Source organism: Erythranthe guttata, chromosome 7 (assembly GCF_056151865.1).
Source record: "Erythranthe guttata isolate IM_541 chromosome 7, IM_541, whole genome shotgun sequence".
In the NCBI taxonomy this organism is placed as follows: domain Eukaryota; kingdom Viridiplantae; phylum Streptophyta; class Magnoliopsida; order Lamiales; family Phrymaceae; genus Erythranthe; species Erythranthe guttata.
Genome location: NC_142539.1, coordinates 6,091,205 through 6,107,095, shown reverse-complemented (window position 1 = coordinate 6,107,095; position 15,891 = coordinate 6,091,205). Strand labels below are relative to the sequence as shown.

Below are 15,891 nucleotides of genomic sequence, written 5' to 3'. Positions count from 1 at the left end.
GGGGAGCATAGCTCCAAACATGCAACCGAGATTGGGGTCTTAATTAGGTGTGAAGCTCCAATGCAAGTTGAGGGATGGGCGAAAATTCCGAATGAAACAACAGATCATCTTCTTAGGAAGTTGACTGTAAGTGATGTTGTTAGTTATCTTCATTTAAAATTTTCTTTTAGTCCATATTTAACAATATCATAGTACCTAATTCAAATGTTTAAAAATTTCTAAATGTCAAAAAGAATAAGCTCAGTTATGAACTGGAGGAGCCATGTTGTTCAATGCATTTGGAAGTCTTTTGCCAAATAGTATTCATCTTTTCGTTCAAATGCTAATAAATATTATTTAAAATGGAAAGAAGGAGGTGGTGTGACACTAGCCAGACAGGATATATACGAAAAACTCGGTGATCGTCGTGACGATTGGCTTTGGTTGTGCGATTTTTGGGAGACAGCAAAGTTTGAGGTACTATATTATTTTAGACAATTTTTGTTATAATAAATGGATATCACTGATTAGAAAAATGATTCATTACATTATTTTTTTTATTTGTCAATATTTACAGAAAGTTTCAAATACTCAGAAAAGCAATAGGAAGAAACTGACATATAGTCATAAATTGGGAACAAAGTCTCGTGCAGCACATCAACATGAGAAAGTTAGTCATATATTTTCTTACTATGAAATATTTAGTTGTCGACGTAAATTAACATTTAAATTGTTACATCACAGGGTTTCGATGATATTGATATGTATGAGGTTGAATATCATAATCCTAAAAATGGATGGGCATACAAAGATTTTGAGGCTAATAGTGTAAGTATAATTCATATTTAGGTTATTTCTTAGTTTGTTTGATCAATTATACTTGTGTGTTAAAAGTAAATAATTTATCTATAAAATGATTAACATATTGACTCATATTTGAAAATAGGTTCGAATGAAAGAATTGAGAGAACAACAAAGAGCTTTGCCAGAAGGCGTTGATCGAATGACCACAAAAGAAATTTGCATAACAATTTTAGGGGAAAATTCATCATACGCTAAATCGAAAGGTCTTAATCGAAAAGTATCTGGAGTTGATGCTATTTCATCTTTTGAAGCTTCTAGCAGTCGAGCACGGTTAGAAGAAGAGTTGGCGAACACACAATCTGAGTTGGCAAGTACGAAAGCTGAGATGGCTATTCAAAAAACTACTGTAGAAGCGGTAGTAAAATTCATGGAGCTGATGACTGGCAAAAGCTTTGCTGAAATTATAAACGTACCTAATTGGTGAGTTTAAAACTAGAATAAATCCCGGTATGATTTTATTAATAACATAATTATTTATAATTAATTTTTTTTGCATTTATTCAAGCTATTCTTAATTTTATCATGCATAGTTAATTAAGAAGAAATGAAGAAGTAACTTGATTGAGGTGGATTTTACTTTATGAGACGTATTATTGCCATGGGCAAAGTATGATTTAAGTTTTTAAATTTAGTTGATGTTTATATTTTGGGCATGTTTCATAGGGATCTTTGTCTTAATTCGGATATGAATTATGGTAACTTTGCTTAACACTATGAGTTTTTTTTATGATATGGTTATCTGCTTTCTTTAGTGTCGTATTATCTTTAAAAAATGAAAAAAAACTTCTTGTTTTGCGAAGGAAGTTTGCATTCCGCCGGAGAAAAGAGATTAGAAAACAAAGAGTTTCGCTTATTAATTTATTTCTCGTATTATTTCAATTTTTTTTTCCTATTTTACACTATGAGTACACAAGAATATGAGTGGAAATGTATCAGAATTATGAGAGATAGCGAACTATGAAACAGAGGGAAGAAACGAAAGAAAAGGGAAGGGAAAACAGGGTAGGTGGCAACGAAGAATGAGACATGATCTCGGTGGAACTCTTCTGCCTAAAAAAAAATAGAATAGCAATGGTTGCTATTGCTGCTGTATTGCAGAAGACATGTTTTTCCACAGTGTCCTTGAGGTTCAAGGTTCAGTAAAAAAATTCTCAATCTATTATATTATAGTATATATTTGAATTTGGATTTTCCATTTGATTTATTTTATTCATGCAGAAGGAAGTCGAAGAAACATTATTTGAAGCTTTTGGAGAAAAGTCAATTTTTTTTTCTGCTCGAAAAATTTTAAAGTTCAATGGCGAATATGACCAACTTATAGATTTTATTAGAATTGGTACTACGTGATCGAACATATGTGTTAGAATTTATTCATATTGTATATGTTTTATTATATAGATGTATAATTGTATAATACAAGTATTTTGTGTAAACGTTAGTTCCATAACCAATCATTAGTTCAATGTAGTTACATTCTGTCATTTTTTAAATAAATTTAATTAGCTGAATTTATATGCTTACAATTTAATGATTTTAAGACACTTTAGTTTTGTGTAAAAGACATGTAGCAACTATATATACAGTATTTTTGTTATTAAATTGGTCACTGTTAATATTTATTTATATCGACCAAATGTAATTCTCACTAAATACTCCAACTTTGGACGCTATACTAGTACTCGAGTCTTGTTAAATTACAGTGACCATCGATAGTTACCAAATATCAGTTGGTCGTAAAAAAATAAACAACTTAACATTTGCAATTAAATTATTTTTGGTGGCTACATTCTTGCTATGAAAATATCGTTAGCAACCAAATTAATTGGTCGTTGATAGTTATTAAAAAAATTATAGCGACCATTGTTTGTTTCGTTACTAAATTGGTCACTATTAACATTACTAACACCGACCGTTTTAAAACAAGTCGCTGAAGACTCTAATCATGGTCGCTCAAGGATCGACAACTAATAGTGACCATTTATAGCTACCAAATCTTGTTTGGTCGCAAAGAAATTGAAGTAACTTCAATTTTGCAACCATATTGTTATTGGTGGCTATATATACATATTTTGCGACTATTTGTCTATCGTCGCTAAAAATTTGGTCGTTAAAGCTAATTTTTCTTGTAGTGATCACACAATAAAGGTATAAATATGTTAAAAATAAATGTATACACATCATTTTATATAAATATGTTACATCATTTTAAAGTTTGTTATGGATTAATGTCATTAAATTTACCAAAGTTAATATCTTTTTTATTTTTTGAAAGAACCAAAGTTAATATCATAAATATATGTGTATTGAGTTAAATTAAACAAGTATGTGCATTATCAAGTATATAAAAAAGCCCGCATGGGTGTAGCTCAATTGGTTCCGGAGGTGGTAAGTTGGTGCAAGGTCCTAGGATCGAATCCTGGCAGCCGCAGTGTGGGAATTTCAACTCCAATGAGGGTTGGTTCCTTGTGGGCACCAGGTCCGGGTCCGCTACCTTAATGGGGTGTTGAGTTACCATGATTTACATTCTTCCATCAATCCTTGTCGGGCCAAGGGATGGGGACCCTGAGGGTGAGGGATTTCGCCTTTTGGTGCAAAGTATATAAAGTTAAAATATATGTTTAAATTACGTTTAACAAACAATTGTTGTTGACATTCTACTGGTATATAGGATTTAAGTCTAATATTCATACATAAGACTATCAAAGAGTCATAAATAAGATTTCGTATATGAAGTTAAATTAAACAAGAATATTATTATGAAATGAAATAGGCTAACTTACATATTTTAGTTATGATTATAAACTCAATGATTATTTACATTACACTTGTATAGAGTAATAAGACTTGGATTCTATTTGTAAATAGGATATTAGTCCAACATTCACACAATAGACTATATATGAGCGATCACTTACCATTTTCATTTCGGATACGATCCCAATTAGGGATAGCAATGGGTACGGGTTTGCGGGTCTTAGACTTGGAACTGACCCGTTTGGGGCGGGTTTGGGTAAGTTAAATGGTTTTGGGTCGGGTAATGAGTTTAAGTTTCTAGAATTGGATGGTTTTGGGTCGGGTTCTGGGTCTTATTGGAATCGACCTAAGAACCGACCCGTATAAATATATTATATTTTATAATTAATCTATATATACAAATTAATTTATGATTTAATTCATCAAACTTTCAGTTTTCATCTATCTATTCTCATTTATTCAATTTTCACCATTTCATTTTTTCGAATCTCATTTCTCGTAAGTAAAATCTATCATTTGTCGACTACCGCTTGCCGTCTTGCCTATTGAACTTTGCTTATCGTAGAAGTTAAATATAATTAATTAAATAATTTTATTATTTACTTTATATCATTTGTAGAAGTATTTTAAAATATGGTATATTAAGTTTTAGATTATATTTTTAAAATATAGAAGCAACATATTATAAAAATAATAAATAATATTTTTTTTTATGTTCACGGAGCGGGTCTGATGGGTCAGAACCGTTTAATTCGGATATAGGTTGGGGCGGGTCTGGGTTTTATATATTTTTCACGGGTTGGATCTCGAGTTTAGGCAAACCCAGCCCAGAACTGACCTATTGTCATCCCTATCCAAACACATAATAAAAGTACTAAAACAACTTATATAAGTGTGTTTACGATGTTTTGAAGTTTTTTATGTATTTATATCATTGAATTACCCTAAGTTCATGGGGATTTTCGTAATTTATCCTATAAATTACCTACAACCGACCAAAAAAGGAATATAATCACTGTAAAATTGGATTTACAAACTTTCCTCCCACCTAGGGATGAAAGTCGGATGAACCGGATCGGAATTAGTTATTTTGGAAAATTTCAGAAAAAATTCGGAAGTACAAAATCAATTCTTATTCCAATTCCAAAATTTTCGAAATCTAAAAATTCATTCTAATTCCATAAAGCTCGGAAATTTTGGAATTACGGAAAACATTCGGAAATCCCATAAGTTTCAAAATTTCAAAACTTAGCGGAAATTTTGTATGAAAATTTCATACCTTTCCAAAAGTAAGAACATCAACGTCGATAAAAGTAAAACTAATAACTTTAAATTTCAGTTCAAAAAATAAATAAAAATAAACCACATTATAATATCCAATAAAACTTCTAACAACAGTTCAATATGTCAAAATCCTAAAACAAAACTTAAATCAAATCAGTGTTTCAGAAAACAAAATAAAAATTTCAAATAAATCATATGTAATATATATTATTTATAGATGTATTTTTCGGGGAAAAATGATTCTTTCAGAAATTAAATTGAATCGGAAATTGAAATTTCAATTTTTTTTATATAATTCCAATTCCATTCCAAAAAAATCAAAAAAAAAAAAAAAAAAGAAATCGGAATAAAAAAAGGTTGTTCCAAAATCGAAAATTTTCGAATCAAAACAGAAGAATATTGAAATTTCCGGAAATTTCCGTTCCAGCTTGCACCCCTACTCCCACCCCAATATCACTCTGAGATATTCCCTACCTTGCAAGGGACTATCAACTAATGTTCCCTAATTTCTCAATAATAATACAAAATAAAGTCGTCATATGAAAGCAGCTAAACAAAAATATTTTGTGCTTTGGTCGTCTCAGATTTAATATTACATGCACGCACTGCACGCACATTGTATTTTATTTTGGTCAATATCTCCTTATTCAATATATTCTTTGATCTACAGCTGGCATCTTTAACATGTAAACCAGGTTTTTTTTTCCTTCAATTAGTAGAGTTGACCCTTCTTTACTAAGTAAAATAATTTACCAAGTACCCGCACTAGCTAGTCCCACTCTAACGATCGGGGCCTGGATTATTTCTATGCTACATCCAGTAAAAATTAAATCAGATGGATTTTTACTATTATCTACTCACGATAATAAAAGTGTGTGTTTTCGTATGTATATGAATTACAGAGATCTATATATTCGGTATATTTAAGCTTAAGGTTATATATGCCATTCGCCTATTTAAAAAATGTGAGGCTTCTCAAATCAAATTGCAATAAAGTAGTAAATATGAAACCAACTCAAGATATGTTGTGCTTCCCTCGTGCCCAGTGGCGTATCTAGTGTGGTCCAAGGGTGTGCAGCTGCACACCCTTGATTTTAAAAAGAAAATATTCCTTATATATTTTCTGAAGTATATAGTGTAGTATTAACATGTAATGTTATAGCTGAATTGGTAAAGTTCTTCCTTCAATTCTAAAGAGGTCCAGCGTACGAGACCTTCTTGGGGCAAGACCCTTCTATATATTTGTTTTTTTTGTTTTTAATTTTTCAGTATATATTCCTTTTTAAATTCTGTATATGTTCCTTTTTAAATTATAATTTTCCTGTATATTACTCTATTTAGTTGTTTTTTTATTTCTAAGTTTTTTTATGTATATTACTTAAAATTTAACTTTCAAAATTGGTTTGTAGTTAGTTAATAGAAATTTTTTACCCGTGCAAGATTTAATTTCCATTACATACAATATTTCAATTGTTTTCAATTTTTTTGAATATGCATGAGGGTAATTTGTTTTCATATTTCAAAAAATCAAAATCTCCTAATAAAACATATATTTTTCTATTTGCAACTATAATTTATTTACAATTCCTTTAATATTTTATATTATCTAAATTATTCAAAATTTTTGAATGTTTTATATATATATATATAAAACATTCAATCATTTTGAATAATTTAGATAATATAAAATATTAAAGGAATTGTAAATAAATTAGATGTATTATTTCAATTGTTTTCTAAATAAAGGTCTGTGAGTATTTTTTATACTTGAAAATTTAGAATATGCTAATGAAATATACATGTTGTCACTTGCAACTTTAATATGTTTACCACTCATTTAATATTTTCACAAATTTAATGTCTAAATATTTCATAAATTAGCCCAAAATTTGTAAAATAATCCCTTTAAATTTGAATATTACATATTTTTATTATTTAATGTGTATAGTATTAAAAAAAAAAAAAAACGGGGCCGCTGCCCCCGAACCCCCGTAAACTTGTACCCCACTATTATATTTTTTACTATATTTAATTCTGAACACTCTTAGCAAAAAAACCTGAATTCACCACTGCTCGTGCCATATTTATTATTAGAGTCACGCATTGCACGTAAAAGAAAAAATATTTGAGACACGTGTACTGTTATTCTGTCAATATCTCCTGATTTAATCAGTCCCTTTTATAATATCAGCAAATTATAATAATTCCAGTACTCTAGTCCGCAATTGAAGATTCTCTTTGATACAGTAATTAAAATACTAATTCATGTAGCTGGCAACCTGCATCTTAATCAATAGTAGAGTTGACCCTATTTTATTTTTTTATTCTTTCTTTATTGGCCGCATGAGTATAGCTCAACTGGTTTCGGATGTGGTAAATTGGTACAAGGTCCTAGAATCGAATTTTAACAGCCACAGTGTGGGTATTTCAACTACAATAAGAGTTGGTTCTTTGTGGACACCGGGTCCAGGTCCACCGTTGAATCACCATAATTTACATTCCTCCATCAAATACTTGTCGAGCCAAGGGCTGTAGGCCCTAAGGGCGAGAGATTTCACGTTTGATACAATAAACTAAAATAATTTACTTTAGTACTGATATCGCAGTCGGCACTGGCGGAACTTTGATGGGGCATGGGGGAGCCGTTGACCCCCCAAGATTTTTTTTTTTTTTTAGATATTTGGTAACTAATTTTTTGAATATTATTTTTGGCCCCCCCAAAAGTTTTTGTAAATATTTATCTTGACCCATTAATTTTTTTGTTTTTTCTCCAAAATCTTATATAAATTATAGATAAATATATCATATTTAATATAAAATATAAAATAAGATGGTTATAACTGGTATTATTTTAAATGAAATTTATGAATATTACTTATTTTTGAATTTTTTTTATCTAACGCCTTAAAAAAAAAGATGAGATCGTGCCATGAATCTCCGAAATATTAAGTGCAGTATATTATTAGAATAATTTGAATTAATTTAGATTTTTTTGTGATGATTAAAATATATATATATATATATATATATATATATATATATATATATATATATATATATATATATATATATATATATATATATAATAGGGTAAATTGCACTTTACCCCCTGTGGTTTCAGGGTTTGGCACTTAACCCCCCTGTGATATCGATTTGGGCACTTTACCCCCCTGAGGTTAACACAGTGTAGCGGCCGTCCGTTTGAGTAACGGAAACTGGTTAATGTCTAAAATGCCCTTTTATTTTTCTACTATTTACAGATCAAAACCACGATGCCTATTTACCCTATCCATTTTATTTTCCCCCAAATACAATACGCAGTTTTTTTTCCCAATCTTAAATTAGGTTTTCTTGTTTAGTATGTTTTTGAACTGATTTGAACCAGCTGTTCGCATAATTAAGATTCAAAGAAGCTGATTACGGCAATAGATGAACAAGGGTTTCGTGTGAACTGATTGCAGAGGAAGCGTGAAATCGCGATGGAAGATCCAATGTAAGTTTTTCATTTTAATTCTTTGTTTGTTAATTATTTCATATGATTTTTTTTTTGTTATTTCGTTAAATCTGGGGATTCTAAAGTTTTCTTATCCAAAAATTAACATCTTTTTGTTATACGGCTCAAATCCCTAATTTTTGAAAAACAATTTCTTTGCTTTCAAAGTAATGCATAAGGTTCAGATTTTGCCCTTATTGTATTCTTTCAATTTTCTCTTTCATTGGTAATAATTATTTTAATATTTGTGTTTTTTTTTTCAACATGTGTTGTCTGCCTTCAATGTGTATTGTGGTCCCCTATTCAATTTTTTTATTTATTTTGTGAGAATGGTCCCCCATTCTTATTCTAAGAATTTAAGAATGGTCCCCAATTCTTAAAAAAATATTCTTATGTATTTTTTATTGATTGCAGAACCCCTGTTACTATAGAATTCCATTATGGAGGAAATTTTATGTGGAAACCTAGCATCAAGTATGTGGGAGGAAAGGTAGAGTTTGTAGAAGTTGAAGACAGAGACATGCTGGGCTATTTGTACTTTGAGCAACTGTATCAAACTCAGTTGGGGTTCAAGCATAGATGTTTGTTTTACTATATATAGAGTAGCTGGGGAAACTTTAGATAGAGGGTTGGGTACATTGAAGAATGATGAAGATGTTGTTGCTATGGTTAAAGCTTATGAAGGATTGGATGTTATTTGTATGTATGCAGAACAAGTTGAAGAAGAAGCCAATGAAAATATTGAAGAGCAAGTGGAGCCAATTGTTGAAAAAGAAGCCAATGAAAATATTGAAGAGCAAGTGGAGCCAGCTGTTGAAGAAGAAGTTCTGCTATCATTTGAAGACATTATTGATAAAGTTTACCAAGAGCTTACTGCTGAGAAAACAAGTCAAGTTGAAGAGAATCAACAAGTAGGGAGTGTTGAAAGTGAAGATGAAGAGTTGGAAGATGATGAAGATAGAGCACCATCTGTACAAAGTTCTGTTCCTAGCTGGTTTGATGATGGTTTAGAGATGCCAAATGATGACATCTTTGTGACAGAAAATGCTGCAGCATGTGAAGGTAAAGGTCCTAATTTAAATGCAGAAGATTGGTGGTCTGACTGTGAAGATCCTGAGCATGCAGAAGAGTTGAGGAGTAGTGATTCCGAAGGTGAAAAGTCTAATGAATTCAATGAGGTTACTGGTATGAAGAATCCAATTTTGTTTGTTGGACTGAAGTTTTCTACACCACAAGTGTTCAGAAGAGCCTTGGTTAGATGGAATGTGCTGAGAGGCCATGACATCACATATGTAAAGAATGAGAACAAGAAGATAACTGCCAAGTGTAAGCAAGATTGTGGATGGAGAATACATGCATCTCCTATTGGCAACACATTCACATTACAGATCAAGACCTTCATATCAGAGCACAAATGTGGCAGAACACATGAAAATCATCTTGTGAATTCCAGATACTTAGTTGAAGAGTATCTTGATGATTTGAGAGACAATGGAGAAATGAATGTCATATCAATGAAAAGAAAAGCAAGAAAGGACCTGAATGTAGATATTAGCAGGTGGCAGTGTTATAGAGCAAAGAAAAAGGTAAAGAAGATTGTGGAGGGTGACATACAGAAGCAATATGGATTGTTGAGAGATTATTGTGCAACAGTGCTACACCATAATCCAGGAAGCTGTTTCAAGATTCAAACTAATGCTGAAGATAGTGCCAATGATACTCAGCCTAGATTTTTAAGACTCTATGCTAGGTTGGCTGCACAAAAGAGTGGATATTTAGCAGCATGTAGACCAATTGTAGGGTTGGATGGTTGTTTTTTCAAAGGAACAGTTGGGGGTCAACTGTTGAGTGCTATTTGCAGAGATGGAAATGACAACTTGTTCCCACTTGCAGTAGCTGTTGTAGAATCTGAGTGCAAACAGACTTGGACCTGGTTTCTAATTCAATTACTTAGAGACATGGGAGGGGTTCAAGAAAGAGGGTGGGTCTTCATTTCTGACAGACAAAAAGGTCTAGTTGAGACCATGAATGAGTTGATGCCAGGTGTTGAAAATAGATACTGCATAAGGCATATGTATGCCAACTTCAAACAGAAATATAAAGGGAAAGAGTTAAAAGATCTATTCTGGAAAGCAGCTTCTACAGCAAATTTGAATGATTGGAAGTACTATATGGATGAAATCAAGAAAGCTGATCCACCAACAGTTGTGAATGGTGAAGAAAGTAGTTGTGCATATCAGTGGTTAATGAATGCTAATCCTCAGAATTGGGCCAGGTCACATTTCAGTCCAAGAGCAAAGTGTGATATCCTTGTGAACAACATGAATGAAAGCTGGAACAACTACATTATTGATGCCAGAGATATGCACATCATCTCAATGCTTGAGTGGATCAGAAAATCATTAATGGTAAGATTTCAAGTTAAAAGAAATGGTATGCTGAAGCATGTGGGAAAGATTGGTCCAAATATTTTCAAGAAACTGGAGAGAATCAAACAAGCTAGTGCTAATTGCTTCCCCACTTGGTCTGGGGGAATGTTGGTTGAAGTAGAGTGTCATGAAGGACCTCATATTAGGCAATGCTCAGTGAATCTTGCAACTAAAACATGTACATGTAGGATGTGGGATGTGAGTGGGATTCCTTGCAAGCATGCAGTTAGTGCCATTTATTTGAACAAGCATCAACCAGAGGATTATGTGCATTCTTGCTACACTAGAGAGGCTTACCTGGCCACTTACAACTTCCAGATTTTTCCAGTTCCAGGGGAGCATGACTATGTGAAGTCTGGATTACCACCACTAATTCCTCCGATTATCAAAAAGTAAGCTGGAAGGCCAAAGAAAAAAAGAAATAAAATAGCTGATGAACAAGGCCCTAAAACTGTTGTTCAAACCAAAGTTTCAAGAAGAAATTTGCCAGTGACATGTGCAAGATGCCTCAAAATTGGGCATAACAAAAGAGGATGCAAAGGAGAAATGCACCCTAATTCTAAGTTGCTAAAGGTATTTTATGTCATATTATCTCTCTGTTTTTCTTTTTTTTTTTAATTTTTGTTTTAATTTGCAATTTTGAGTAACATTTTTATTTTTAATTTATTTTGGCAGCCAAAAAATATCCAGCCTCCAAGAATTAATAAGATGTCAGCTCCCAGTACAGTACTCCCTCAAAATCAAGAAATTCCCCAGACTCCTTTTCAGGTATTTTATGTTAATTTTCTCAACATTTAAATCTCACCTACTATCTTTGACCACTTTAATTTGTTTGTTTCAGAATTCGTTTGCATCTAGTCCTTCAATGCAACAACCTTCTGTACCTCATTCAAGTTCATCTCAACCACCACATATTTCTCAATCCACTTTTGAGGTTAGTTTAGTGAGCATTCATTTTATTTATCAATTTGAATGACTTGCCTTTTTTGAATATTTCCATTTTTTCAATAAATCTGACTTGCACTTTTTTTTTGTTTCATAGAATCCATTTTCCCAACAGTCTGCCTCACAACCATAATTATTACATGGCCCTAATGGTGCATTATTCCAGAGATCAAAGACTACTTCAGTTGGTGGAAGCAAAAGCAAAGTAGTTGGTGGAAGTAAAAGCAAGGCAGTAATTGGTGGAAGCAGAGGCAAAGCATGTGAAGGTGGTGGTAAAAAAAAAGGAAAAACACAGGAGAAAGAGAAGAAAAGACCAATTTGGATGCCTTGATTATTTTGGTTTTTTTTGGTGTATTACAGAGCCATTTTTCTTTTGTTTATGACATGATTTATTGTCTTTTTGAACTTGTATTGGCTCAGTAATTTATGGTTTGTTATTTGTGGTTTGCATTGTCTAGAACAAGTTTGTTTTTTTGTGGTTTGCATGGTCTAGAACATAGCCATTTATGGTTAGTTATTTTTGAGATTTTTGGGTTTGTATTGAATATTGAAAACTGCTGTTGAATCTTGAAAACTTCTTTATTTGTTCTGTGACATTTGGTGGGAAGATTATTGATTTTAAAGCCTATATGTGATGATTTTGGAATAATATAATCATTGATAAAAACTTGTAGTACTTACCACTAATAAAAGTTGATATTTCAAAGCTTACAAACAAGAATGACAACTGAAATAAAAAATAGAAAAAGACATCCAACCACCATTTGCTTCACCATTTCTTGTTTAGCTTCAACAACTTCAACCCTTGTCTTTATGGCAACAACCATTTGCTCAAATCCATCTACAGCCTTTGATGATGTTGTTGCAGTTGGTATGCCATTAATTGCGTAGGGAATGCACCATCCTTGAAAGCCACAAGTTGAAGCCGGGCATACAAAATACAATCGACCCCTTGAAGGCTTAACCTCGGATTCCACAATTTTTATGAGTGTTTTTTGCCCACAAGAACATACCTTCCCATTGTATCGAAGATCAACACTTTCTGGGGCTCCAAATCTGCTGCTGCTTGAAGAAGACATGAGAAAAATAAATCGAAAAAAAGAAAAAAAAAAAACGTAAGAAAAAGGAGAAGAAAAAGGCTGTTCAATTAATTTGAAGCAATGAAAGAAAATGCTTTGACAAAAGGGGTTTATATTAAATGTAAAAGGGGTAAGATGGGTATATACATAAAATTACAGCTTGAAAAACCTCAACCACACCAATTTAGGGCGAGTGAGAGACACTTGCTGTTAACTTTAACGGATAAACAGACGGCCGCTACACTGTGTTAACCTCAGGGGGGTAAAGTGCCCAAATCGATATCACAGGGGGGTTAAGTGCCAAACCCTGAAACCACAGGGGGGTAAAGTGCAATTTACCCTATATAATATTATATAATATATATGATATTTTAATTAAAAATTAGTTATATAAACTTATTTTTTGCAATGTTGTGCACCTAAATTTTTTTTCGGGACGCTGCCCCGAACCCCAAATTTTTTGTTAGTCCCCCTATATTTTGATCCGGTTCCGCCCCTGACAGTCGGGCCCACCCCAGCTAATTCATGGGTGCGTCGTACGTTAGATTCAGTTGGCAAACAAGAAAAGGAGAAAAACCAAAAGATTTTGACCCCTTCGTAGAATCATATATATATAACGATTTGGCACTATAAATTTTAAATCTATTGGTTAAGTCGTCTTTTCAATACTTTCATATTATTTAAAGAAGGAGTTTATTCGAGTACTAAACTATCATGAAACACTTGTTTTTATTGTAGAAGGTTTCCAAAGAGAATAAGAGTTTAGCTAATATTTTGATGAAAATTCAATAAATGATAAAACATTAAATAAACTAGCATTTTATATAAAAATGGATTCATATAATATAAGGTTTCAAAATGGGATCCGTACCAATAAGAGTTCATTCCTCTAATGAAAAATACAATAACATAATAAACGGAAAGGAAATTGTCTTCAGTTACTGTTGATGATCAGAAATGAGGAGTAGCAACAACGTCTCCCATAACAACTTCCATTGGGATGTACTGATCATAAATGATTTCATACGTTTTGCATATTTTAGTTATCTGCTATGCCAGACTTTGAATTTTATATTCATATGATGCATGTCAAAACATTTATTGTCCAAACAGTTTGCGCTGTAGGGGGAGTTAGTTAATAACGTGGAATTATGTATGACCAATCAATGCAAAATGGGAGATTGTTGACACGAGATTTCAGCTAAAGAAGATTTGGATAAATCGGTAAATTTTTGGATAAATATTGACAACAATTTTATTCCATGTATTTAATTAGGAAAATTTATATAGTCCGAATTTATAGTTAGTTATTTAAGTTGGACTTTATTTATTTCCTTGTATTTGTTTTAGATTACGAAAAATTGTAAAAAAATTACTCATATCTAAATTAGGTTGTAGGGATCATGAATGATTCTATTTTGTTCTGATTGATTTCTTAAGGTCAATCTAAGTTTGGGAGACTTATTTTCCTACCTATATAAGTCAGAAGAACCTAGTAAAGAACTTAAAGTTTTAATGAAAAATCTCACCTTAAAGGCTTTGAAGGGTGCAACGCCCTATGTGCATGTCAGGTGTCGCAACAGTACGAGTTTCTTCTAGCAGACCATAAAGAAGATCGTCTTTTCAGAAGAAGTGCTTAAAATATCTCGGGAGAGGTTGATCCATCGTCTGAAGAGAGTTCAAGAGTGTCGATGGAAGAACTGGTGTGAGAACAAAAAGTTCGAGTTGTGTGCAAGAACGACGTATACCATAAATAGTGAGTCTTTAGTGTGTTTTTTTAAGTCCAATATATTCTACACTTAATTCTAAACTAATAAAATCTTATTTGCACGTCCTTGTGGATATAGGTCACGTTTGTGTCTGAACCATATTAAATTCTTGTGTTTTTTATTTTGCTTTAAGTAGCTTAATTATGTACCAACACATGAATTATGTTGCAACATCAAATGTTATAACAATTAATCTGTCTCAATAGAACGAGTAAATTTTTATAGGGACTAAAATCATATTTAGTGTATAATATAAGGACTAAAAGTTTAAGTATCCATAAATAAGATGTAAATGACGGGTTTATGTGTAAATGACAAAAAACACATGAACCTAGATTCATTTAGGTGTGTGGTCGGACCTCAGCACAAAAACCCCTATTATTAAATAAACAAAAATCAAATAAAAATAAAATTAAATGCAAAAAAAATAATTATTCAAATATTCTATTCACAGTATCAATAACTAAGAGAATCACCTTTAAAATAATGTAATATTGGTTCATATCATTTTGCAGTCGGAAAATACAAGAAATAATTCACATGCACCCCACTAATAGTTTCCATAACTAATGCCTCGTGGTATATATATTATTTTAATAGTACTGCGTGGGTGGACTGGTCACTGATTTTTTCACATGGCTTTCGTTACCTAATTGTGCGGATCGGAGTGATAGATAAAATAAAAAAAATTGTAAATTACAACCACCGATGAGTTATCGTTAAATTACGAAAACCTCTCTCATGTTTAGGTAATTACAATCACCCCTCAATTATAAATCTTCTTACACGTTCATTTTTGCGGTTTCAGATTTAGTGAAATCTTCGAGATTATATAGAATATTATCACTTTTGTACTCGTTTTATCCCATTCGAATTCTACATTTTGAAGCAGGATGATCATAATATGTGTTTTTTGGCTTGCATATATAAAATTTTGGTGTATCAAAAACTGTATTTTTACAAAAACGTGTACAAACTAGAGCACATTCCACGAAATTATGTTGAATTTGACACCATAGGGGTAGAGGCGTAAGAAAAAAATCATAGTTAAAGAGTAGATGTAATTATCCAAACAAAATGGAGTTTTTTATAAATTGACCATACCTCATGGATGTTTGTAATTTACGCTATATAATTATTAAAATAATAATAAAGTGTGAATAATGCATGTATAATAATAATTATATATAATATGCCGATTAGAGAGATGATCGAAGTTGAACTGAACTTGATGAGTATAAATAAAGAGATTAGAGAGTGGATGGATATAATAAAACATAACCAACCTGCATCAC

The 15,891-nt window shown here is 32.0% G+C and overlaps 1 long non-coding RNA gene across 1 annotated transcript; it reads left to right on the top strand.

Annotated features, from left to right (window-relative positions):
• The first annotated feature begins 11,476 nt into the window (after positions 1-11,476).
• LOC148769078 (uncharacterized) lies at positions 11,477-12,708 on the top strand. The gene is made up of 3 exons (XR_016032171.1): positions 11,477-11,571; positions 11,645-11,737; positions 11,846-12,708. It is a non-coding gene; the product is annotated as an uncharacterized LOC148769078 (long non-coding RNA).
• Positions 12,709-15,891: the final 3,183 nt, after the last annotated feature.